Genomic DNA, 24142 nt, shown 5'->3' on the forward strand with positions numbered 1-24142 from the left:
GGGTCTTTGATGATACTGCCAGCCTTTTTGAGGCAGCGACTGCGATAAATCCTCTCGATGGAAGGAAGGTCAGAGCCGATGATGGACTGGGCAGTGTTTACTACTTTTTGTAGTCTTTTCGCTCCAGGGCACTCAAATTGCCGAACCAAGCCACGATGCAACCGGTCAGCATGCTCTCTACTGTGCACCTGTAGAAGTTAGAGAGAGTCTTCCTTGACAAACCGACTCTCCGTAATCTTCTCAGGAAGTAGAGGCGCTGATGAGCTTTCTTGATAATTGCATTAGTGTTCTCGGACCAGGAGAGATCTTCAGAGATGTGCACGCCCAGGAATTTGAAGCTCTTGACCCTTTCATTGGTTCATTGGTTCTGTCTGGTCTAATTATTTTACTCGCTGAATCTGAATCTCAATCCACAGGAGCGGATTAAAACATCCTTAGAGACTCTCACAAAAGATAAATCAGCGGGGGAGCAAATGGAGCAGCAACAGAAACAGAAGATTTCTGGAGTTCGGGTAAGGTTTCCAGTTTCCCTTATCTGATCTTGTGCTATTGTCTTAGATTCCAGGCTCGATATTATTGATCTTCATCTTTCATTTGACAGGAACAGTCACAGAACCTGTTGACCCACATCACATCGGTATTTGCTGAACTGCGCCAGATTCTCAATGAGGAAGAGCAGCGCTTTCACAAGGAACTCCGGGAAGAAGAGGAGAGCGTTCTAAACCCAATGGAGAATAATCTACGAGAGATTCAAGAGAAGTTAAACTCTATTCAAGAGCAACTCCTAAAGCTGCAGGAGCGGATGAATCAAATGGACAGTTTGATATTTCTGAAGGTAAGGAGTTACATATTCACTTTGATTCAGTATAAGGGCACAATCACTAAATAGTGGGTAACAGTGTGCGATAAATGCAGAATTCCCCAATAATTCAGGGCTGATTAAAACAAATCAGTTGGTAGGGCAGACGAACACCTCATAGTTTGATCAGCCTACAACCCAACGGCATGTACATTGTATTCTCCAGTTACAGGTAAACCTTATCCCCTTCAGATCTCCCTGTTCATCCAATTCTCCCCCACAGGTATTTATTTTCATCCCCAATCCCCGTCACCATGTTGCTTCCCCTTCTCCAACCGCTGATCCCCAACCCATCCTACTTGGCACCCAGCATATTCTCTCTGTTCAGATTCCAATTCTGTTGCAAGTTTTCTTCCCGTCGCCATCAGCAGCGGGAATATCCATCGGTCTGCCATCCTCACCCAAATTCACGTACCTCTTGCCATTTATTGCCCCAGTTCCTTCCCCTTCGCCTCTATTTACCAGCACTCTCCCATCTATTCCATAAAATGGAAACAGGCTCTTGTCCAGACCCGTCATGTGTACGTTACTAGACTGATTCCTGGGATGTCAGGGCTTTCATATGAAGAAAGACTGGATAGACTCGGTTTGTACTCGCTAGAATTTAGAAGATTGAGGGGGGATCTTATAGAAACTTACACAATTCTTAAGGGGTTGGACAGGCTAGATGCAGGAAGATTGTTCCCGATGTTGGGGAAGTCCAGAACTAGGGGCCATAGTTTAAGGATAAGGGGGAAATCTTTTAGGACCGAGATGAGAAAAACATTTTTCACATAGAGAGTGGTGAATCTGTGGAATTCTCTGCCACAGAAGGTAGTTGAGGCCAGTTCATTGGCTATATTTAAGAGGGAGTTAGATGTGTCCCTTGTGGCTAAAGGGATCAGGTGGTATGGAGAGAAGGCAGGTACAGGATACTGAGTTGGATGATCAGCCATGATCATATTGAATGGCGGTGCAGGTTCGAAGGGCCGAAAGGCCTACTCCTGCACCTATTTTCTATGTTTCTATGTTTCCCTCCTCAGATCCTGGCTGACATGATCATGATTCCGATCTAGTGTCTCCAAATAAATGGTTTATTTTCTCCGGTGCCATATTACTGCCTTACTCCCATTAACACACACCATTCCATGGCAGGACTGGCTGCATCTTTATCGGGCAGAGTAGTTGTACTTATCCCATTGAGCATTGTCATAATTTCCATGTGGTTCAAGCCAGATCCTCTCTATGTCTCACATGAACATCTGGTCACAAGCTGGCAACATGATGTCTGTGGAGACAAAGATAATATGGTTCCCCTCTTGCTGACTTACAGGGAGCAAGAGGCACCAGGGGGTGTTTGAAGTGGCAATGTAGGATCTTTGGCGTATAGGATAGAAGAAAATTCCAAGGCATGTCACACAGATAATAAACGCAAGAGGGTAACAATGAATTTTGCTCGCCCAATTATAGGAAGGATGTCAACAAAATAGAGAGAGTACAGAGGAGATTTACTAGAATGTTGCCTGGGTTTCAGCAACTAAGTTACAGAGAAAGGTTGAATAAGTTAGGTCTTTATTCTCTGGAGCGCAGAAGGTTAAGGGGGGACTTGATAGAGGTCTTTAAAATGATGGGAGGGATAGACAGAGTTGACGTGGACAAGCTTTTCCCATTGAGAGTAGGGAAGATTCAAACAAGAGGACATGACTTCAGAATTAAGGGTCAGAAGCTTCGGGGTAACATGAGGGGGAACTTCTTTACTCAGAGAGTGGTAGCTGTGTGGAATGAGCTTCCCGTGGAAGTAGTGGAGGCAGGTTCGATTTTATAATTTTAAAATAAATTGGATAGGTATATGGATGGGAAAGGAATGGAGGGTTATGGTCTGAGTGCAGGTAGATGGGACTAGGGGAAAATAATTGTTCGGCACGGACTTGTAGGGCCGAGATGGCCTGTTTCCGTGCTGTAATTGTTATATGGTTATTATATGGTTATAGGGCGACCCTTGCTGGACAAATGATGTAATTCACGACTGGAACCAGAGGACGTTGAATCGCCCCATAAGTCCAGTATTAAATATCAGGCCCGTACGAAGCTTTTCAAAAAGGGGGGTGGCATGACAGGATTACAAAAAACTTAATGTGGAATAGTGAGCGTGCTGCGCACATCATGAGCGCGAAGCATGAAGTCCCTCGATGCCAGGGTCCACGGCCCGCTTAAGGGCCCTGGAAGCTCTGGGGTTCTAGATGCTCTCTGATCCATTCTGAGCCTTGTTTTGGAGCATTTTTGCACCAAATTTATGACCAATATTTCAGAAATTAACAGGAATCTGAGGTAGCTTTTTCACACAAAGGGTGCTGGATGTATGTAACGAGCTGCCAGAGGAGGTAGTTAAGGCTGGGACTATCTTAATGTTTAAGAGACATTTGGACACGTACATGGATAGGACAGATTTAGATCGATATGGGCCAAACGCGTGTGAGTGGGACTAGTTTAGATGGGACATGTCGGTCGGTGTGGGCAAGTTGGGCTGAAGGGCCTGTTTCCACACTGCATCATTCTATGACTAAAAAGTGAAGAAGAAAAATGCATGTAGATAAGTAGAGCAGATTTGAAAGAGGAGTGAAATGTAAAGGCACAGAGAGGTTTATGGGTGGAATGGAACATAGGAAAGGAGGGGGGAGAGTGGGTTTGGACAGATGCGTGAAGGGAAAATAGTCACAAAGTGCTGGAGTAACTCAGTGGGTCAGGCAGCATCTGCAGAGAATATGAATAGGCGACGTTTCACAGAGTGCTGGAGTAACTCAGCGAGTCAGGCAGTATCTGTGGAGAACATGGATAGGTGACTTGTCACAGAGTGCTGGAGTAACTCAGTGAGTCAGGCAGCATCACTGGAGAACATGGATGTGGCATGCATAAACATTCCTGAATGTTACCCAAACCATTGTGAGATACTTTGTTATGGTGCTTGCCCTCTCCTATAACGTCTCTGCTGCCTTGGGTGATGCAGGACAGGACACGGGCTTTGGGACACGGTGTGAAGCTGTTGCCGTCTGTCCCAGCCTGGTAAAAACCTGGATGGTGTGGATTTGGAGAGGATGTTTCCACTAGTGGGAGAGTCTAGGGCCAGTGGCCACAGCCGAAGAATTAAAAGACATTCCTTTAGGAAGGAGATGAGCAGGAATTTCATAAGTCAGAGGGTGGTGAACTGTGGAATTCATTGCCACAGATAGCTGTGGAGGTCAAGTCAATGGACATTTTTCAGGAGGAGATTGATAGATTCTTGATTGATACGGGTGTTAGAGGTAATGGGGAGAAGGCAGGAGAATGGGTTTGAGAGGGAAAGATAGAGTCATAGAGTGATACAGTGTGGAAACAGACCCTTCGGCCCAGCATGTCCCATCTGCACTAGTTCCACCTGCCCACGTTTGATTCATATCCCTCCGAACCTGTCCTATCCATGTGCCTGTCTAACTGTTTCTTAAATGTTGCGATAGTCCCTGCCTCAACTACCTCCTCTGGCAGCTTGTTCCATACACCTACCATCCTTTGTGTGAAAAACATACCCCACAGATTCCTATTAAATCCTTTGCCCTTCACCTCTGCTCCTCGATTCACTTACTCTGGGCAAAAGACTCAACCATATCTATTCAAATCATGATTTTATACACCTCTATAAGATCATCCCTCATCCTCCTGTGCTCCATGAAATAGAGTCCCAGCCTACTCAACCTCTCCCTATAGCTCTGGCCCATCTAGTCCTGGCAACATCCTCATAAATCTTCACTGTACCCTTTCCAGTTTGATGATATCTTTCCTATAACATGGTGCCCAGAACTGAATACAATACTCTGAATGCGGCCTCATCACCTTCTTATGCAACTGCAACATGACCTCCCAACCTCCATACTCAGCCTGACCCGCTGAGTTACTCCAGCACTCTGTGAAACGTCACAGAACAGGGCAAGATTAGCAAGTTTGCTGATGATACAGAAGTGAGTGGTTTTGCAGGTAGTGAAGATGGTTGTGAAAGATTGCAGTAGGATCTGGATCAATTAGCCAGATGGGCAGAGGAATGGTTGATGGTTGCATGGTTCCTTGAAGGTCGTGTCGCAGATATATCAGGTGGTCAAAAAGTATTTTGGCACTTTGGCCTTCATCATGTGGATAAATGTGAGGTTCTCCATTTGGTGGCAAAAACAGGAAAGCAGACTATTATCTAAATGGTGGCCCGACTAGGAAAAGGGGAGATGCAGCGAGACCTGGGTGTCATGGTACACCAGTCATTGAAAGTGGGCATGCAGGTGCAGCAGGCAGTGAAGAAAGCGAATGGTATGTTAGCTTTCATAGCAAAAGGATTTGAGTATAGGAGCAGGGAGGTTCTACTGCAGTTGTACAGGGTCTTGGTGAGACCACACCTGGAGTATTGCGTACAGTTTTGGTCTCCAAATCTGAGGAAGGACATTATTGCCATAGAGGGAGTGCAGAGAAGGTTCACCAGACTGATTCCTGGGATGTCAGGACTGTCTTATGAAGAAAGACTGGATAGACTTGGTTTATACTCTCTAGAATTTAGGAGATTGAGAGGGGATCTTATAGAAACTTACAAAATTCTTAAGGGGTTGGACAGGCTAGATGCAGGAAGATTGCTCCCGATGTTGGGGAAGTCCAGGACAAGGGGTCACAGTTTAAGGATAAGGGGGAAATCCTTTAAAACCGAGATGAGAATAACTTTTTTCACACAGAGAGTGGTGAATCTCTGGAACTCCCTGCCACAGAGGGTAGTCGAGGCCAGTTCATTGGCTATATTTAAGAGGGAGTTAGATGTGGCCCTTGTGGCTAAGGGGATCAGAGGGTATGGAGAGAAGGCAGGTACGGGATACTGAGTTGGATGATCAGCCATGATCATATTGAATGGCGGTGCAGGCTCGAAGGGCCGAATGGCCTACTCCTGCACCTAATTTCTATGTTTCTATGTTTCTATCAGTCAGAGTATTGAGTATAGAAGTTGGGAGGTCATGTTGCAGTTGTATAAGACGTTGATGAGACCGCATTTAGAATATTGTGTTCAGTTCTGGGCACCATGTTAAAGGAAATATGTCAAACTGAAAAGAGTACAGAGATCCCCCATCCTGGATCAGTCCAACCAGGGTTGTGTCATCCGCAAACTTGAGAAGCTTGACAGAGGTGTCTGTGGAAGTGCAGTCATTTGGTGTGAAGTGGTGATTGGAGTGGGGTGGGTGTAGAAGGGCCCAGTCTTTGCAGACTGAGGTCAGGCTGTGAGTGGGTGTGAAGTGTTGGTTGGGGTGGGAAAGCGTCCACTCTTTTCATACTGGAGTTTTGCCTTAAGTAGGTGCGAAGTGGTGAATGGGAAGCCACCCCCCCCCACCCTCCCCCCGATCTCAAAATGGAAATGTTACATCTGTATGTAATGATCCCATTAAAATGTGTATTTATGTCACAAACTATGGAATTCATATTTTTCTGTATTGTTATCAAGGAAAAGAAAGCAGTTACAATTGTTTGATATTATTTATATGGAGGAGAAAATATAATAGCTCTAAAACCTACCTTAATTTTGCAATCTCACTCCAGATAATCCCCCTTTTCCTCTCCCCTCCCCCATCTCTCTCTCCTCTCCCTTCCCCTCTCTCTCTCCCTCCCCCCTCTCACTTCCCCTCCTCTTTCTTGCAAAAGATGAAGGTGGTGTGGGCCCAGCGGGCGGGGGTGGTGAAGGTGTTGTGGGCCCAGTGTGGTTGGCGGTGGCCCAGCGGGTGTCAGTGGGGGTTGCATGGGCCCAGCGGGAGTGGCATGCGCCCAGCGGGGATGTCATGGGCCCAGCGGGGGTTGCGTGGGCCCAGCGGGGGTGGCATGCGCCCAGCGGGGGTGGCATGCGCCCAGCGGGGATGTCATGAGCCAAGTGGGGGTGGCGTGGGCCCAGCGGGGGTATCGTGGGCCCAGCGTGGGTGGCGTAGGCCCAGCGGGGGTTGCGTGGGCCCAGCGAGGGTGGCATGAGCCCAGTGGGGGTGGCGTGGGCCCAGCGGGGGTCAGCGGGGGTGGTGTGGGGGTAAGATGGCTTGGGCCCCGGCGGCGGGGGCAGGCGAGGGGAGCGGGCTCCGCCGCAGCGGCGTCTGGTGTTGGGGTTACAGCCGTTGGGTTCAGATTCAGCCACTCCCCCCCGGGGCTTTCATATGAAGCAAGACTGGATAGACTCGGTTTGTACTCGCTAGAATTTAGAAGATTGAATGGGGATCTTATAGAAACGTACACAATTCTTAAGGGGTTAGACAGGCTAGATGCAGGAAGATTGTTCCCGATGTTGGGGAAGTCCAGAACTAGGGGTCACAGTTTAAGGATAAGGGGGATATCTTTTAGGACCGAGATGAGAAAAACATTTTTCACACAGAGAGTGGTGAATCTGTGGAATTCTCTGCCACAGAAGGTAGTTGAGGCCAGTTCATTTAAAAGGGAGTTAAATGTGGCCCTTGTGGCTAAAGGGATCAGGGGGTATGGAAAGAAGGCAGGTACAGGATAGTGAGTTGGATGATCAGCCATGATCATATTGAATGGCGGTGCAGGCTCGAAGGGCCGAATGGCCTACTCCTGCACCTATTTTCTATGTTTCTATGTTTCCCCCCTCAGATCCTGGCTGACATGATCATGATTCCGATCTAGTGTCTCCAAATAAATGGTTTATTTTCTCCAGTGCCATATTACTGCCTTACTGCCATTAACACACACCATTCCATGGCAGGACTGGCTGCATCTTTATCGGGCAGAGTAGTTGTAATTATCACATTGAGCATTGTCATAATTTCCATGATGTTCAAGCCAGATCCTCTCTTAGTCTGACATGAACATCTGGTCACAAGCTGGCAACATGATGTCTGTTGAGACAAAGATAATATGGTTCCCCTCTTGCTGACCTACCGGGAGCAAGAGGAACCAGGGGGTGTTTGAAGTGGCAATGTAGGATCATTGGCGAATAGGATAGAAGAAAATTCCAAGGCTTGTCACACAGATATTAAACGCAAGAGGGTAACAATGAATTTTGGTCGCCCAATTATAGGAAGGATGTCAACAAAATAGAGAGAGTGCAGAGGAGATTTACTAGAAAGTTGCCTGGGTTTCAACAACTAAGTTACAGAGAAAGGTTGAATAGGTTAGGTCTTTATTCTCTGGAGCACAGAAGGTTAAGGGGGGACTTGATGGAGGTCTTTAAAATGATGGGAGGGATAGACAGAGTTGATGTGGGCAAGCTTTTCCCATTGAGAGTAGGGAAGATTCAAACAAGAGGACATGACCAGAATTAAGGGACAGAAGTTTAGGGGTAACATGAGGGGGAACTTCTTTACTCATAGAGTGGTAGCTGTGTGGAATGAGCTTCCAGTGGAAGTAGTGGAGGCAGGTTCGATTTTATCATTTAAAAATAAATTGGATAGGTATATGGATGGGAAAGGAATGGAGGGTTATGGTCTGAGTGCTGGTAGATGGGACTAGGGGAAAATAATTGTTCGGCACGGACTTGTAGGGCCGAGATGGCCTGTTTCCGTGCTGTAATTATTATATGGTTATTATATGGTTATAGGGCGACCCTTGCTGGACAAATGATGTAATTCACGACTGGTACCAGAGGACGTTGAATCGCCCCATAAGTCCAGTATTAAATATCAGGCCCGTACGAAGCTTTTCAAAAAGGGGGGTGGCATGACAGGATTACAAAAAACTTAATGTGGAATAGTGTGCGTGCTGCGCACATCATGAGCGTGAAGCATGAAGTCCCTCGATGCCAGGGTCCAGGGCCCGCTTAAGGGCCCTGGAAGCTCTGTGGTTTTAGATGCTCTCTGATCCATTCTGAGCCTTGTTTTGGAGCATTTTTGCACCAAATTTATGACCAATATTTCAGAAATTAACAGGAATCTGAGGTAGCTTTTTCACACAAAGTGTGCTGGGTGTATGTAACGAGCTGCCAGAGGAGGTAGTTAAGGCTGGGACTATCCTAATGTTTAAGAGACATTTGGACACGTACATGGATAGGTCAGATTTAGATTGATATGGGCCAAACGCGTGTGAGTGGGACTAGTTTAGATGGGACATGTTGGTCGGTGTGGGCAAGTGGGGCTGAAGGGCCTGTTTCCACACTGCATCATTCTTTGACTAAAAAGTGAAGAAGAAAAATGCATGTAGATAAGTAGAGCAGATTTGAAAGAGGAGTGAAATGTAAAGGCAGAGAGAGATTTATGGGTGGAAAGGAACATAGGAAAGGAGGGGGGAGAGTGGGTTTGGACAGATGCGTGAAGGGAAAATAGTCACAAAGTGCTGGAGTAACTCAGTGGGTCAGGCAGCATCTGCAGAGAATATGAATAGGTGACGTTTCACAGAGTGCTGGAGTAACTCAGCGAGTCAGGCAGTATCTGTGGAGAACATGGATAGGTGACAGGTCACAGAGTGCTGGAGTAACAGTGAGTCAGGCAGCATCACTGGAGAACATGGATAGGTGATATGTCACAGAGTGCTGGAGTAACTCAGTGGGTCAGGCAGCATCTCTGGAGAAAAGCTATAGATTATAGTTCGGATCAAGACCGTTCTTCAGTAATATGCATGATGTGGCATGCATAAACATTCCTGAATGTTACCCAAACCATTGTGAGATACTTTGTTACGGTGCTTGCCCTCTCCTATAACGTCTCTGCTGCCTTGGGTGATGCAGGACAGGACACGAGCTTTGGGACACGGTGTGAAGCTGTTGCCGTCTGTCCCAGCCTGGTAAAAACCTGGATGGTGTGGATTTGGAGAGGATGTTTCCACTAGTGGGAGAATCTAGGGCCAGTGGCCACAGCCTAAGAATTAAAAGACATTCCTTTAGGAAGGAGATGAGCAGGAATTTCTTGTCAGAGGGTGGTGAACTGTGGAATTCATTGCCACAGATAGCTGTGGAGGTCAAGTTAATGGTCATTTTTCAGGAGGAGATTGATAGATTCTTGATTGATACGGGTGTCAGAGGTAATGGGGAGAAGGCAGGAGAATGGGTTTGAGAGGGAAAGATAGAGTCATAGAGTGATACAGTGTGGAAACAGACCCTTCGGCCCAGCATGTCCCATCTGCACTAGTTCCACCTGCCCACGTTTGATTCATATCCCTCCGAACCTGTCCTATCCATGTACCTGTATAACTGTTTTTTAAATGTTGCGATAGTCCCTGCCTCAACTACCTCCTCTGGCAGCTTGTTCCATACACCTACCACCCTTTGTGTGAAAAAAATACCCCACAGATTCCTATTGAATCTTTTGGCCTTTACCTCTGCTCCTCGATTCACTTACTCTGGGCAAAAGACTCAACCATATCTATTCAAATCATGATTTTATACACCTCTATAAGATCATCCCTCATCCTCCTGTGCTCCATGAAATAGAGTCCCAGCCTACTCAACCTCTCCCTATAGCTCTGGCCCATCTAGTCCTGGCAACATCCTCATAAATCTTCACTGTACCCTTTCCAGTTTGATGATATCTTTCCTATAACATGGTGCCCAGAACTGAATACAATACTCTGAATGCGGCCTCACCACCTTCTTATGCAACTGCAACATGACCTCCCAACCTCCATACTCAGCCTGACCCGCTGAGTTACTCCAGCACTCTGTGAAACGTCACAGAACAGGGCAAGATTAGCAAGTTTGCTGATGATACAGAAGTGAGTGGTTTTGCAGATAGTGAAGATGGTTGTGAAAGATTGCAGCAGGATCTGGATCAATTAGCCAGATGGGCAGAGGAATGGTTGATGGTTGCATGGTTCCTTGAAGGTTGTGTCGCAGGTATATCAGGTGGTCAAAAAGTATTTTGGCACTTTGGCCTTCATCAGAGTATTGAGTATAGAAGTTGGGAGGTCATGTTGCAGTTGTATAAGACGTTGGTGAGACCGCATTTAGAATATTGTGTTCAGTTCTGGGCACCATGTTAAAGGAAATATATCAAACTGAAAAGAGTACAGAGATCCCCCATCCTGGATCAGTCCAACCAGGGTTGTGTCATCCGCAAACTTGAGAAGCTTGACAGAGGTGTCTGTGGAAGTGCAGTCATTTGGTGTGAAGTGGTGATTAGAGTGGGGTGGGTGTAGAAGGGCCCAGTCTTTGCAGACTGAGGTCAGGCTGTGAGTGGGTGTGAAGTGTTGTTTGGGGTGGGAAAGCATCCACACTTTTCATACTGGAGTTTTGCCTTAAGTAGGTGCGAAGTGGTGAATGGGAAGCCCCTCCCCCCGATCTCAGAATGGAAATGTTACATCTGTATGTAATTATGCCATTAAAATGTATATTTATGTCACAAACTATGGAATTCATATTTTTCTGTATTGTTATCAAGGAAAAGAAAGCAGTTCCAATTGTTTGATATTATTTATATGGAGGAGAAAATATAATAGCTCTAAAACCTACCTTAATTTTGCAATCTCACTCAAGATAATCCCCCTTTCCCTCTCCCCTCCCCCATCTCTCTCTCCTCTCCCTTCCCCTCTCTCTCTCCCTCCCCCCTCTCACATCCCCTCCTCTTTCTTGCAAAAGATGAAGGTGGTGCGGGCCCAGCGGGCGGTGGTGGTGAAGGTGTTGTGGGCCCAGTGGGGGTGGCGGGGGCCCAGCGGGTGTCAGTGGGGGTTGCATGGGCCCAGCGGGGGTGGCATGCGCCCAGCGGGGATGTCATGAGCCAAGTGGGGGTGGCGTGGGCCCAGCGGGGGTATCGTGGGCCCAGCGTGGGTGGCGTAGGCCCAGCGGGGGTTGCGTGGGCCCAGCGGGGGTGGCATGAGCCCAGTGGGGGTGGCGTGGGCCCAGCGGGGGTCAGTGGGGGTGGTGTGGGGGTAAGATGGCTTGGGCCCCGGCGGCGGGGGCAGGCGAGGGGAGCGGGCTCCGCCGCAGCGGCGTCTGGTGTTGGGGTTACAGCCGTTGGGTTCAGATTCAGCCACTCCTGCCCAGGGCTTTAATATGAAGAAAGACTGGATAGACTCGGTTTGTACTCGCTAGAATTTAGAAGATTGAGGAGGGATCTTATAGAAATGTACACAATTCTTAAGGGGTTGGACAGGCTAGATGCAGGAAGATTGTTCCCGATGTTGGGGAAGTCCAGAACTATGGATCACAGTTTAAGGATAAGGGGGAAATCTTTTAGGACCGAGATGAGAAAAACATTTTTCACACAGAGAGTGGTGAATCTCTGGAATTCTCTGCCACAGAAGGTAGTTGAGGCCAGTTCATTGGCTATATTTAAGAGGGAGTTAGATGTGGCCCTTGTGGCTAAAGGGATCAGGGGGTATGGAGAGAAGGCAGGTACAGGATACTGAGTTGGATGATCAGCCATGATCATATTGAATGGCGGTGCAGGCTCGAAGGGCCGAATGACCTACTCCTGCACCTATTTTCTATGTTTCTCTGTTTCCCTCCTCAGATCCTGGCTGACATGATCATGATTCCGATCTAGTGTCTCCATATAAATAGTTTATTTTCTCCGGTGCCATATTACTGCCTTACTCCCATTAACACACACCATTCCATGGCAGGACTGGCTGCATCTTTATCGGGCAGAGTAGTTGTACTTATCACATTGAGCATTGTCATAATTTCCATGATGTTCAAGCCAGATCCTCTCTTAGTCTGACATGAACATCTGGTCACAAGCTGGCAACATGATGTCTGTGGAGACAAAGATAATATGGTTCCCCTCTTGCTGACCTACAGGGAGCAAGAGGAACCAGGGGGTGTTTGAAGTGGCAATGTAGGATCATTGGCGAATAGGATAGAAGAAAATTCCAAGGCTTGTCACACAGATATTAAACACAAGAGGGTAACAATGAATTTTGGTCGCCCAATTATAGGAAGGATGTCAACAAAATAGAGAGAGTACAGTGGAGATTTACTAGAATGTTGCCTGGGTTTCAACAACTAAGTTACAGAGAAAGGTTGAATAAGTTAGGTCTTTATACTCTGGAGCGCAGAAGGTTAAGGGGGGACTTGATAGAGGTCTTTAAAATGATGGGAGGGTTAGACAGAGTTGACGTGGACATGCTTTTCCCATTGAGAGTAGGGAAGATTCAAACAAGAGGACATGACTTCAGAATTAAGGGACAGAAGTTTAGGGGTAACATGAGGGGGAACTTCTTTACTCAGAGAGTGGTAGCTGTGTCGAATGTGCTTCGAGTGGAAGTAGTGGAGGCAGGTTCGATTTTATCATTTAAAAATAAATTGGATAGGTATATGGATGGGAAAGGAATGGAGGGTTATGGTCTGAGTGCAGGTAGATGGGACTAGGGGAAAATAATTGTTTGGCACGGACTTGTAGGGCCAAGATGGCCTGTTTCCGTGCTGTAATTGTTATATGGTTATTATATGGTTATAGGGCGACCCTTGCTGGACAAATGATGTAATTCACGACTGGAACCAGAGGACGTTGAATCGCCCCATAAGTCCAGTATTAAATATCAGGCCCGTACGATGCTTTTCCACCTGGACAGCAACAACAGCAGGCAGGTGTGGCAGGGGATCCAGTACCTCACCAACTACAAGACCAACCTTGGAGCTGCTGAAGGTGACGCCTCGTTGGCAGAGGAGCTGAACCTCTTCTTTGCTCGCTTTGATGTGGAGCCACCCGAGACAGCCACATCACACCACATGGTCCACAGCAGCCTAACCCTCAAGATAGAGGAGCATGAGGTGAGACGCACGCTGCGGGCCATCAATCCAAGGAAGGCTACTGGACCCGACGGCGTCTCTGGACGCGTGCTGAAGGACTGCGCTGACCAGCTGGCTGGAGTCTGTACGAGGATTTTCAACCAGTCTCTGGCCCAGTCCACTGTTCCACCCTGTCTGAAGTCCGCAACCATAGTCCCCTTGCCCAAAAAACCCCACATTTCCAGCCTCAACGACTACCGGCCAGTCGCACTCACACCAGTGGTGATGAAGTGTTTTGAAAAACTGGTCCGGGGTCACATCACATCACTCCTGCCCCGAAGCTTTGACCCCCACCAGTTTGCGTACAGAGCGAATAGATCTACAGAGGACGCTGTAGCCACAGCTCTCCATGCTGCACTGTCCCACCTGGAGCAGCGGGGGAGCTACGTGCGGATGCTCTTTGTGGACTACAGCTCTGCCTTTAATACCATCCTTCCCCACAAACTGGTGGACAAACTGGGGGACTTGGGACTTCCACACTCCACCTGCATGTGGATAAATAGCTTCCTGTCGGGTCGCAGCCAGAGAGTCAGAGTGGGCCATCACACATCCACGGCCCTCAGCCTCAGTACCGGCTCTCCACAGGGCTGCGTGCTGAGCCCCCTGCTCTACACCATCTACACACATGACTGCATCCCCGCCCACCACAGCAACACCATTGTCAAATTTGCGGATGACACTACGGTGGTGGGACTCATCTCCGGGGGGGACGAGTACGCCTACCGGGATGAGGTGGAGCAGCTGACAGTGTGGTGTGGAGAAAATAACCTGCTCTTTAACACCTTAAAGACCAAGGAGATAATAATAGACTTCAGGAAGAATAAAACGGACATGGTACCATTAATTATCAGAGGGGACTGTGTGGAGAGGGTGGCGGATTTCCGCTTCCTGGGAATCCATATTGAGGAGGACCTGACGTGGAGCGTGAACACCTCTGCGCTGCTGAAAAAGGTCCAGCAGAGACTGCACTTCCTGAGGGTGCTCAGGAAGAATAACATCACTCAGAGACTGCTGCTGTCCTTTTATCGGTGCTCCATTGAGAGCCTCCTAACATACTGTGTATGCGTATGGTACACCAGCTGCACAGCGGCTCAGAGGAAAGCGCTCCAGAGGGCCATTGACAACGCCCAGAGGATTGTCGGGTGCCCTCTACTTACCTTGGAGGACTTACACAGTTCCCGCTGCATCAAAAAATCCCAGAGTATTATAAAGGACATTTCCCACCCCGGACACTCCCTGTTTGAACTGTTACCGTCAGGCAGACGGTACAGATCTACAAGGACAAGGACAAACAGACTTAAAAACAGTTTTTACCCCACTGCTATAAAGGCACTAAATGTAGCCGCCAAGGAACGCAGGGGCGATACATACATACATGAAATCGACAGAAGGATGTAGGGCTGGGTGTTTATGCGTGCTATTTTTATGATATTTATTTTAGTTGTTTATCTTTTTAAATATTTTACTTTGTATGTATCGTTAGCTTTTAGAAATGTTTGAATGGTGCACTGACTGGCTGACATTTTACAATTTTGTTGTACATGGTTCATGTTACAATGACAATAAAGAAACTATTCTATTCTATTCTATTTTCAAAAAGGGGGGTGGCATGACAGGATTACAAAAAACTTAATGTGGAATAGTGTGCGTGCTGCGCACATCATGAGCGCGAAGCATGAAGTCCCTCGATGCCAGGGTCCAGGGCCCGCTAAAGAGCCCTGGAAGCTCTGGGGTTTTAGATGCTCTCTGATCCATTCTGAGCCTTGTTTTGGAGCATTTTTGCACCAAATCTATGAGCAATATTTCAGAAATTAACAGGAATCTGAGGTAGCTTTTTCACACAAAGGGTGCTGGGTGTATGTAACGAGCTGCCAGAGGAGGTAGTTAAGGCTGGGACTATCCTATGTTTAAGAGACATTTGGACACGTACATGGATAGGACAGATTTAGATCGATATGGGCCAAACGCGTGTGAGTGGGACTAGTTTAGATGGGACATGTCGGTCAGTGTGGGCAAGTTGGGCTGAAGGGCCTGTTTCCACACTGCATCATTCTATGACTAAAAAGTGAAGAAGAAAAATGCATGTAGATAAGTAGAGCAGATTTGAAAGAGGAGTGAAATGTAAAGGCAGAGAGAGGTTTATGGGTGGAAAGGAACATAGGAAAGGAGGGGGGAGAGTGGGTTTGGACAGATGCATGAAGGGAAAATAGTCACAAAGTGCTGGAGTAACTCAGTGGGTCAGGCAGCATCTGCAGAGAATATGGATAGGCGACGTTTCACAGAGTGCTGGAGTAACTCAGCGAGTCAGGCAGTATCTGTGGAGAACATGGATAGGTGACAGGTCACAGAGTGCTGGAGTAACTCAGTGAGTCAGGCAGCATCACTGGAGAACATGGATAGGTGATATGTCACAGAGTGCTGGAGTAACTCAGTGGGTCAGGCAGCATCTCTGGAGAACATGGATAGGTGATATGTCACAAAGTGCTGGAGTAACTCAGTGGGTCAGGCAGCATCTCTGGAGAAAAGCTATAGATTATAGTTCGGGTCAAGATCGTTCTTCAGTAATATTCATGATGTGGCATGCATAAACATTCCTGAATGTTACCCAAACCATTGTGAGATACTTTGTTACGGTGCTTGCCCTCTCCTATAACGTCTCTGCTGCCTTGGGTGATGCAGGACAGGACACGAGCTTTGGGACACGGTGTGAAGCTGTTGCCGTCTGTCCCAGCCTGGTAAAAACCTGGATGGTGTGGATTTGGAGAGGATGTTTCCACTAGTGGGAGAGTCTAGGGCCAGTGGCCACAGCCTAAGAATTAAAAGACATTCCTTTAGGAAGGAGATGAGCAGGAATTTCTTAAGTCAGAGGGTGGTGAACTGTGGAATTAATTGCCACAGATAGCTGTGGAGGTCAAGTCAATGGACATTTTTCAGGATGAGATTGATAGATTCTTGATTGATACGGGTGTCAGAGGTAATGGGGAGAAGGCAGGAGAATGGGTTTGAGAGGGAAAGATAGAGTCATAGAGTGATACAGTGTGGAATCAGACCCTTCGGCCCAGCATGTCCCATCTGCACTAGTTCCACCTGCCCACGTTTGATTCATATCCCTCCGAACCTGTCCTATCCATGTACCTATATAACTGTTTCTTAAATGTTGCGATAGTCCCTGCCTCAACTACCTCCTCTGGCAGCTTGTTCCATACACCTACCACCCTCTGTGTGAAAAACATACCCTTGTCCCTGACAAGCATGACCGAGGCTCTTACTCAATGTAAGGACGGGATCAGGGGCTGTGGGAGGGATGAGCAACCTGGCTGCAGCACCGTGGATCAGGAGGCCATTCAAGAGGGGGGAGTTAGAAGAAATGCCGTAGTGATAGGGGATAGTATTATTCGGGGGGTAGATAGGGTTCTCTGCGGCCAGCAGAACATGTCCCGAAGGCTGTGTTGCCTACCCGGTGCTAGGGTTAAGGATATCTCTGCGATGCTGGAGAGAAATTTGCAGTGGGAGGGGGAGGATCCAGTGGTCGTGGTCCATGTGGGGACCAATGACATAGGAAGGACGAGGAAGGAGGATCTGCTGAAGGAGTTTGAGCAGTTAGGGAATAAATTAAAAAGCAGAACCTCGAGGGTACTGATCTCCGGATTGCTACCTGAGCCACGGGCCAAATCGGCGAGGGTACGTAAAATTAAAAAGCTGAATGCGTGGCTCAAAGACTGGTGTGGGAATAATGGGTTTGGTTTCTTGGGCCACTGGCACCAGTACTGGGACAGGGGGGATCTGTTCTGTAAGGACGGACTTCACCTGAACGGTGCTGGGACTGGGGTCCTGGCAAATCATATAACTAGGGCAGTAGAGAGGTCTTTAAACTAAGTAGCGGGGGGGAGGTATCAAGGGGGGTAATAACGGCAGGGGTAGAGGAAATAGAGCACGGTATCAGTGGGGAAGCGGAAAGTCAAAAAGTGACAGGAGACAGAATGTGTGAAGATAAAGCTCTAGATGTAAAAGGGGCAAAAACGGAAAGGAAGGGTAGTAAAAATCATCTGAAAGTGCTTTATCTAAATGCACGGAGTATTCGTAATAAGATAAATGAATTAACGGTGCAATTAAGTATATATAGTTATGATATTGTGGCCATTACGGAGACATGGCTGCAAGGGGATCAGGACTGGGAGCTAAATATAGAGGGGTACTCGACAATTAGGAAAGATAGACAGGAAAGAAAGGGAGGAGGGGTGGCCCTTTTAATAAGGGAGGGAATAACGGCAATAGAGAGGAAGGATATTGCGTTGAAGGATCAGGATAGTGAAACAGCTTGGGTACAGATAGAGAATAACAAGGGGAAAAAAACACTAGTGGGTGTAATTTATAGACCTCCAAATAGCTGTGACGCTGTTAGTCAGAACATAAATCTGCAAATAGTTGACGCATGTAAAAAGGGAACTGCTGTATTCATGGGGGACTTCAATTTTCATATTAATTGGGCAAACCAAACTGGGCAGGGTAGACTAGAGGAAGAGTTTATAGAATGTATTAGAGACGGGTTCCTAGAACAGTATGTCACAGAACCGACAAGGGGGGAGGCAATCTTGGATCTGGTCCTGTGTAATGAAGCAGGATTAATTAATAATGTCATAGTTAGGGACTCGTTGGGAACAAGTGACCACAATATGGTCGAATTCCATATTCAAATAGAAGGGGAGCAGGTTGAAACTCAGGCTAGGGTGCTTAGTCTAAATAAGGGGGATTATGAAGGTATGAGGAATGAGCTGATCAAAGTTGACTGGGATAGCAGACTCAAGAATAAGACGGTACATGAGCAGTGGTGTACGTTTAAGGGTCTACTGTATAACCTTCAAGAAAAATTTATTCCTATGAAGAAAAAAAGGGGTAAGGGTAAGAACAGTCAGCCATGGCTCAGTAAAACTATAAAGGATAGTATTCGGCTGAAGGCAAGGGCATATAAGGTAGCCAGAGATAGTGGGAGGGTAGAGGATTGGGAAGCATTTAAAGGTCAGCAAAAAATAACTAAGAGATTAATTAAGACGGGGAAAATAGACTATGAAAGGAAATTAGCAAACAACATAAAAACTAATAGTAAGAGTTTTTATAGCTATATAAAAAGAAAAAGGGTGGCTAAGGTGAACGTTGGTCCATTGGAGGGTGAGACTGGAGAGTTGTTGGTGGGGAACATGGAAATGGCAAAGGCATTAAACGAGTATTTTGTATCAGTCTTCACCATAGAAGACACAAAAAATATTCCAACGCTGGATAAACAGGGGGCGGTAGGAATGGAGGAGCTAAATACTATTAAGATCACCAAGGAGGTGGTATTAGGGAAATTAATGAGACTGAAGGAGGATAAATCCCCTGGGCCTGATGGATTACATCCAAGGGTCTTGAGGGAGATAGCGGTGGGGATTGTGGATGCATTGGTGATAATTTTCCAAAACTCCCTGGAGGCAGGAACGGTCCCAGTGGATTGGAAAATGGCCAATGTAACACCTATATTTAAAAAAGGAAGTAAACAGAAGGCGGGTAACTATAGACCGGTTAGTCTAACATCGGTGGTGGGTAAAATGTTAGAGACAATTATTAAAGAAACACTAACGGGGCACTTGCATAAACATGACTTCATCGGACAGAACCAGCATGGTTTTGTGAAGGGGAAGTCCTGTTTAACGAATCTGCTCGAATTCTTTGAGGAAGTAACAACCCGGGTGGATAAAGGGGAACCGGTGGATGTGGTATACTTGGACTTCCAAAAGGCTTTTGACAAGGTGCCACATAAGAGACTATTGCTAAAAATAAAAAATTATGGGATTGGGGGTAATATATTAGCATGGGTAGAGGATTGGCTAACAAATAGGAAGCAGAGAGTGGGGATAAATGGTTCATACTCGGGATGGCAACCGGTAACTAGCGGCGTTCCGCAAGGGTCGGTGCTGGGACCCCAGTTGTTCACAATTTATATAAATGATTTGGAGGAGGGAACCAAGTGTAATATATCAAAATTTGCGGACGATACAAAAATGGGAGGAAAAGTAGGGGATGAGGAGGATAGGAAGAGTCTGCAAAAGGATATAGATAAGCTAGGTGAGTGGGCAACAACTTGGCAGATGAAGTTTAATACTAATAAATGTGAAGTCATTCACTTTGGGAAAAAAAATGATAGGGCAAGTTATTTTCTAAATGAGGAGGAGCTGCGTTGTAATGCAACGCAAAGGGATCTAGGGGTATTAGTACATGAATCACTAAAAGTTAGTATGCAGGTGCAGCAAGCAATCAGGAAGGCCAATGGAGTTTTGGCCTTTATTGCTAGGGGGATTGAGTATAAAAACACGGAGGTCTTGCTGCAGCTGTACACAGTATTAGTGAGACCACATTTGGAATACTGTGTACAGTTCTGGGGTCCATACTTAAGAAAGGATGTACTAGCCCTGGAGGCAGTGCAGCGAAGGTTTACAAGATTAATTCCTGCAATGAGGGGATTGACATATGAGGAAAGGTTAAGTAGGCTGGAACTCTACTCTTTGGAGTTTAGAAGAATGAGAGGCGATCTCATTGAAACATATAAGATCGTGAGGGGCCTTGATCGGGTGGATGCACCGAGGATGTTCCCAATGATCGGGGAAACTAGAACTAGGGGACATAGTTGCAGAATAAGGGGGGGTTCTTTTAAAACGGAGATGAGGAAGAACTTCTTCACCCAGAGGGTGGTTAATTTATGGAATTCACTGCCCCAGGGAGCAGTGGAAGCAGAAACTTTAAATATATTTAAGACTAAAATAGATGGTTTTTTAGCTGCCAAGGGGATAAGGGGCTACGGGGAGAGGGCAGGGATATGGACCTAGGTATGGTTAGTATAGTAAGACCTGAGTGATCTCCTGGACAAGTGTCGATCGCCTGGATTGGGGTCGGAGAGGAATTTCCCGGATTTTTTTCCCGAATTGGACCTGGGTTTTTATCCGTTTTTTGGCCTCTCCCAGGAGATCACGAGGTTTTTGGGGTGGAGAGGGGTGATAGCGGTATAAAGGGGAGGGTAGTGTCTTGTGTTCTGTGTCTTGTGTCTACTGTTTGTGGGTAAGTGTGTCTGTTTAGTGTTCAGCCATGAGCGAATGGCGGTGCGGGCTCGACGGACCTGGTGGTCTACTCTCGCACCTACTTTCTATGTTTCTATGTTTCTATGTTTACCCCACAGATTCCTATTAAATCTTTTGCCCTTCACCTCTGCTCCTCGATTCACCTACTCTGGGCAAAAGGCTCAACCATATCTATTCAAATCATGATTTTATACACCTCTATAAGATCATCCCTCATCCTCCTGTGCTCCATGAAATAGTCCCAGCCTACTCAACCTCTCCCTATAGCTCTGGCCCATCTAGTCCTGGCAACATCCTCATAAATCTTCACTGTACCCTTTCCAGTTTGATGACATCTTTCCTATAACATGGTGCCCAGAACTGAATACAATACTCTGAATGCGGCCTCACCACCTTCTTATGCAACTGCAACATGACCTCCCAACCTCCATACTCAGCCTGACCCGCTGAGTTACTCCAGCACTCTGTGAAACGTCACAGAACAGGGCAAGATTAGCAAGTTTGCTGATGATACAGAAGTGAGTGGTTTTGCAGATAGTGAAGATGGTTGTGAAAGATTGCAGCAGGATCTGGATCAATTAGCCAGATGGGCAGAGGAATGGTTGATGGTTGCATGGTTCCTTGAAGGTCGTGTCGCAGGTATATCAGGTGGTCAAAAAGTATTTTGGCACTTTGGCCTTCATCAGTCAGAGTATTGAGTATAGAAGTTGGGAGGTCATGTTGCAGTTGTATAAGACGTTGGTGAGACCGCATTTAGAATATTGTGTTCAGTTCTGGGCACCATGTTAAAGGAAATATGTCAAACTGAAACGAGTACAGAGATCCCCATCCTGGATCAGTCCAACCAGGGTTGTGTCATCCGCAAACTTGAGAAGCTTGACAGAGGTGTCTGTGGAAGTGCAGTCATTGGGTGTGAAGTGGTGATTGGAGTGGGGTGGGTGTAGAAGGGCCCAGTCTTTGCAGACTGAGGTCAGGCTGTGAGTGGGTGTGAAGTGTTGGTTGGGGTGGGAAAGTGTCCACTCTTTTCATACTGGAGTTTTGCCTTAAGTAGGTGCGAAGTGGTGAATGGGAAGCCCCCCCCCCCCCCCTCCCCATCTCAAAATGGAAATGTTACATCTGTATGTAATGATCCCATTAAAATGTATTTTTATGTCACAAACTATGGAATTCATATGTTTCTGTATTGTTATCAAGGAAAAGAAAGCAGTTCCAATTGTTTGATATTATTTATATGGAGGAGAAAATATAATAGCTCTAAAACCTACCTTAATTTTGCAATCTCACTCAAGATAATCCCCCTTTCCCTCTCCCCTCCCCCATCTCTCTCTCCTCTCCCTTCCCCTCTCTCTCTCCCTCCCCCCTCTCACATCCCCTCCTCTTTCTTGCAAAAGATGAAGGTGGTGCGGGCCCAGCGGGCGGGGGTGGTGAAGGTGTTGTGGGCCCAGCGGGCAGGGGTGATGAAGGTGTTGTGGGCCCAGTGGGGGTGGCGGGGGCCCAGCGGGTGTCAGTGGGGGTGGCATGGGCCCAGCGGGGGTGGAGTGGGCTCAGCGGGGGTCAGCGAGGGTGGCGTGGGCCCAGCAGGGCTGGCGTGGACTCAGCAGGGGTGGCTTGGACCCAGCGGGGGTGACGTGGACCCAGCGGGGGTGGCGTGGGCCCAGCGGGGGTCAGCGGGGTGGCGTGGGCCCAGCGGGGTTCAGCGGCGGGGGCGTGGGCCCAGCAAGGGAAGCGTGGGCCCAGCAGGGGTGGTGTGGACCCATCAGTGGTCAGCGGGGGTTGCATGGGCCCAGCGGGGGTGGCGTAGACCCAGCGGGGGTGGCGTGGGCCCAGCGGGGGTGGCGTGGGCCCAGCGGGGGTCAGCGGGGTGGCGTGGGCCCAGCGGGGTTCAGCGGTGGGGGTGTGGGCCCAGCAATGGTGGCGTGGGCCCAACGGGTGGTGTGGACCCATCGGGGGTCAGCGGTGGTGGCATGGGCCCAGCGGGGGTGGCGTGGGCCCAGCGGGGGTGGCGTGATCCCAATGGGGGTGGCATGCGCCCAGCGGGGGTGGCATGGGCCCAGTGGGGGTGGCGTGGGCCCAGCGGGGGTAAGCGGGGGTGGTGTGGGGGTAAGATGGCTTGGGCCCCGGCGGCGGGGGCAGGCGAGGGGAGCGGGCTCCGCCGCAGCGGCGTCTGGTGTTGGGGTTACAGCCGTTGGGTTCAGATTCAGCCACTCCCGCCCGGGGACGGGAGAACAGAGAACTGGCCGTTTCCAAAGTGGAAACGTTGATTTTCCCACCCGATTTTTTTCCTTTTTTTTCTTAGGGGGGAGAAAAGGGGGGTGCGGTCGCACCCAACGCAACCCCCCTTCGGATGGCCATGAATATACTCTTTGCATTGAATTAATACAATACCGGACTGATGGGGCGCTCCATCAGCAACGAGTGCAAAGATCTGTAGGAACATTGTAACAATTTGGATGAAATTCCTGCTGTCACGATGTGGTCACTCTGTGTAAATTAATGGATCTTTCTGATGTTATATATTTCAGGAGGAAACTCGTCAGAAGAGGAGGTGAGACTCTGCACTGTTTTGGAAAGTGACCCAGAAATCGTTGATGCTGGTCTTATAACCGTGCGTTTAATTCATGCAGGGTGAGTGATGAAGAACGGATGCTGTTGGTAGCAGACGGTGCCTTGGCAATTGGAAAGTTCGATCACCCATTTTTGTTGAGCAAATTGACCGATGGCATTAAGAGAGGTAAAAACGTATTTGTTTTAAACCGTTAGAGTACTTGATGTATTAATTACATGCAATGGTGTAGTCTAGTTTTTTGTAGTGGGTATACTGTGATGATTCCCTCCTAGCCTCTTCCACACCCGTCCTATAAACACCGCCACACTCACTGTCGCATACAGTAGCCTACAACCACCATAAGTAATTGAGATTATTCAACACTCGATATTGTCATCAGTTTCTAGGACAATAAACAGTCAAATTAAAATCACCATTAGGCACTAGCATCAAATAAACTATAAAGCATCAATAAATAAATAACTGTTGGCTATATAAACACTGTACTACTGTATATGTAACCGGCCTGGCCTCAGTACTAATGTGCTAAGGAGACGACGGGATACTTGAGTCTTTTGCACAGGACATTTATTGCTGCTGCTGCTGCATGCTCTGTTTAGAGTTTTGAGACAAGAAAAAACAGAGTTAGTCATTTGTCAGAAACAATTACAACTCAATAAAATAAAATACCCTATATAAGAAACAATAAATGCAAAAATACAAAATAAAAACATGTTCTTTAGAATTATGTTTCCCATACAAAAATACTTAAATAATAAATTAAAATAAATAAAACATATCAGCAACTGTTCTAAGACGTCTCACACTCATACTTAATACAGCAATCACACAGCATCACAAAATACACGTTTTCAATCACAGTAAGTCCTATGCAAATAACATCTGTTCAGTGTTTAACAGAGAAGAACAACAGTACATCCGCAAAAACG

At 47.3% G+C, this 24142-nt stretch overlaps 1 protein-coding gene and 1 long non-coding RNA gene across 2 annotated transcripts in view; one reads left to right on the forward strand and one right to left on the reverse strand.

Moving 5' to 3' along the window:
* LOC116986490 (cadherin-22-like) overlaps nucleotides 1-24142 on the reverse strand; it is a 523346-nt gene that overhangs the window by 303586 nt on the left and 195618 nt on the right. The window lies entirely within an intron of this gene.
* Nucleotides 585-23355, forward strand: LOC116986492. The gene is made up of 3 exons (XR_004415492.1): nucleotides 585-835; nucleotides 23170-23192; nucleotides 23272-23355. It is a non-coding gene; the product is annotated as an uncharacterized LOC116986492 (long non-coding RNA).

The sequence above is a fragment of the Amblyraja radiata genome, chromosome 23, assembly GCF_010909765.2.
Source record: "Amblyraja radiata isolate CabotCenter1 chromosome 23, sAmbRad1.1.pri, whole genome shotgun sequence".
In the NCBI taxonomy this organism is placed as follows: domain Eukaryota; kingdom Metazoa; phylum Chordata; class Chondrichthyes; order Rajiformes; family Rajidae; genus Amblyraja; species Amblyraja radiata.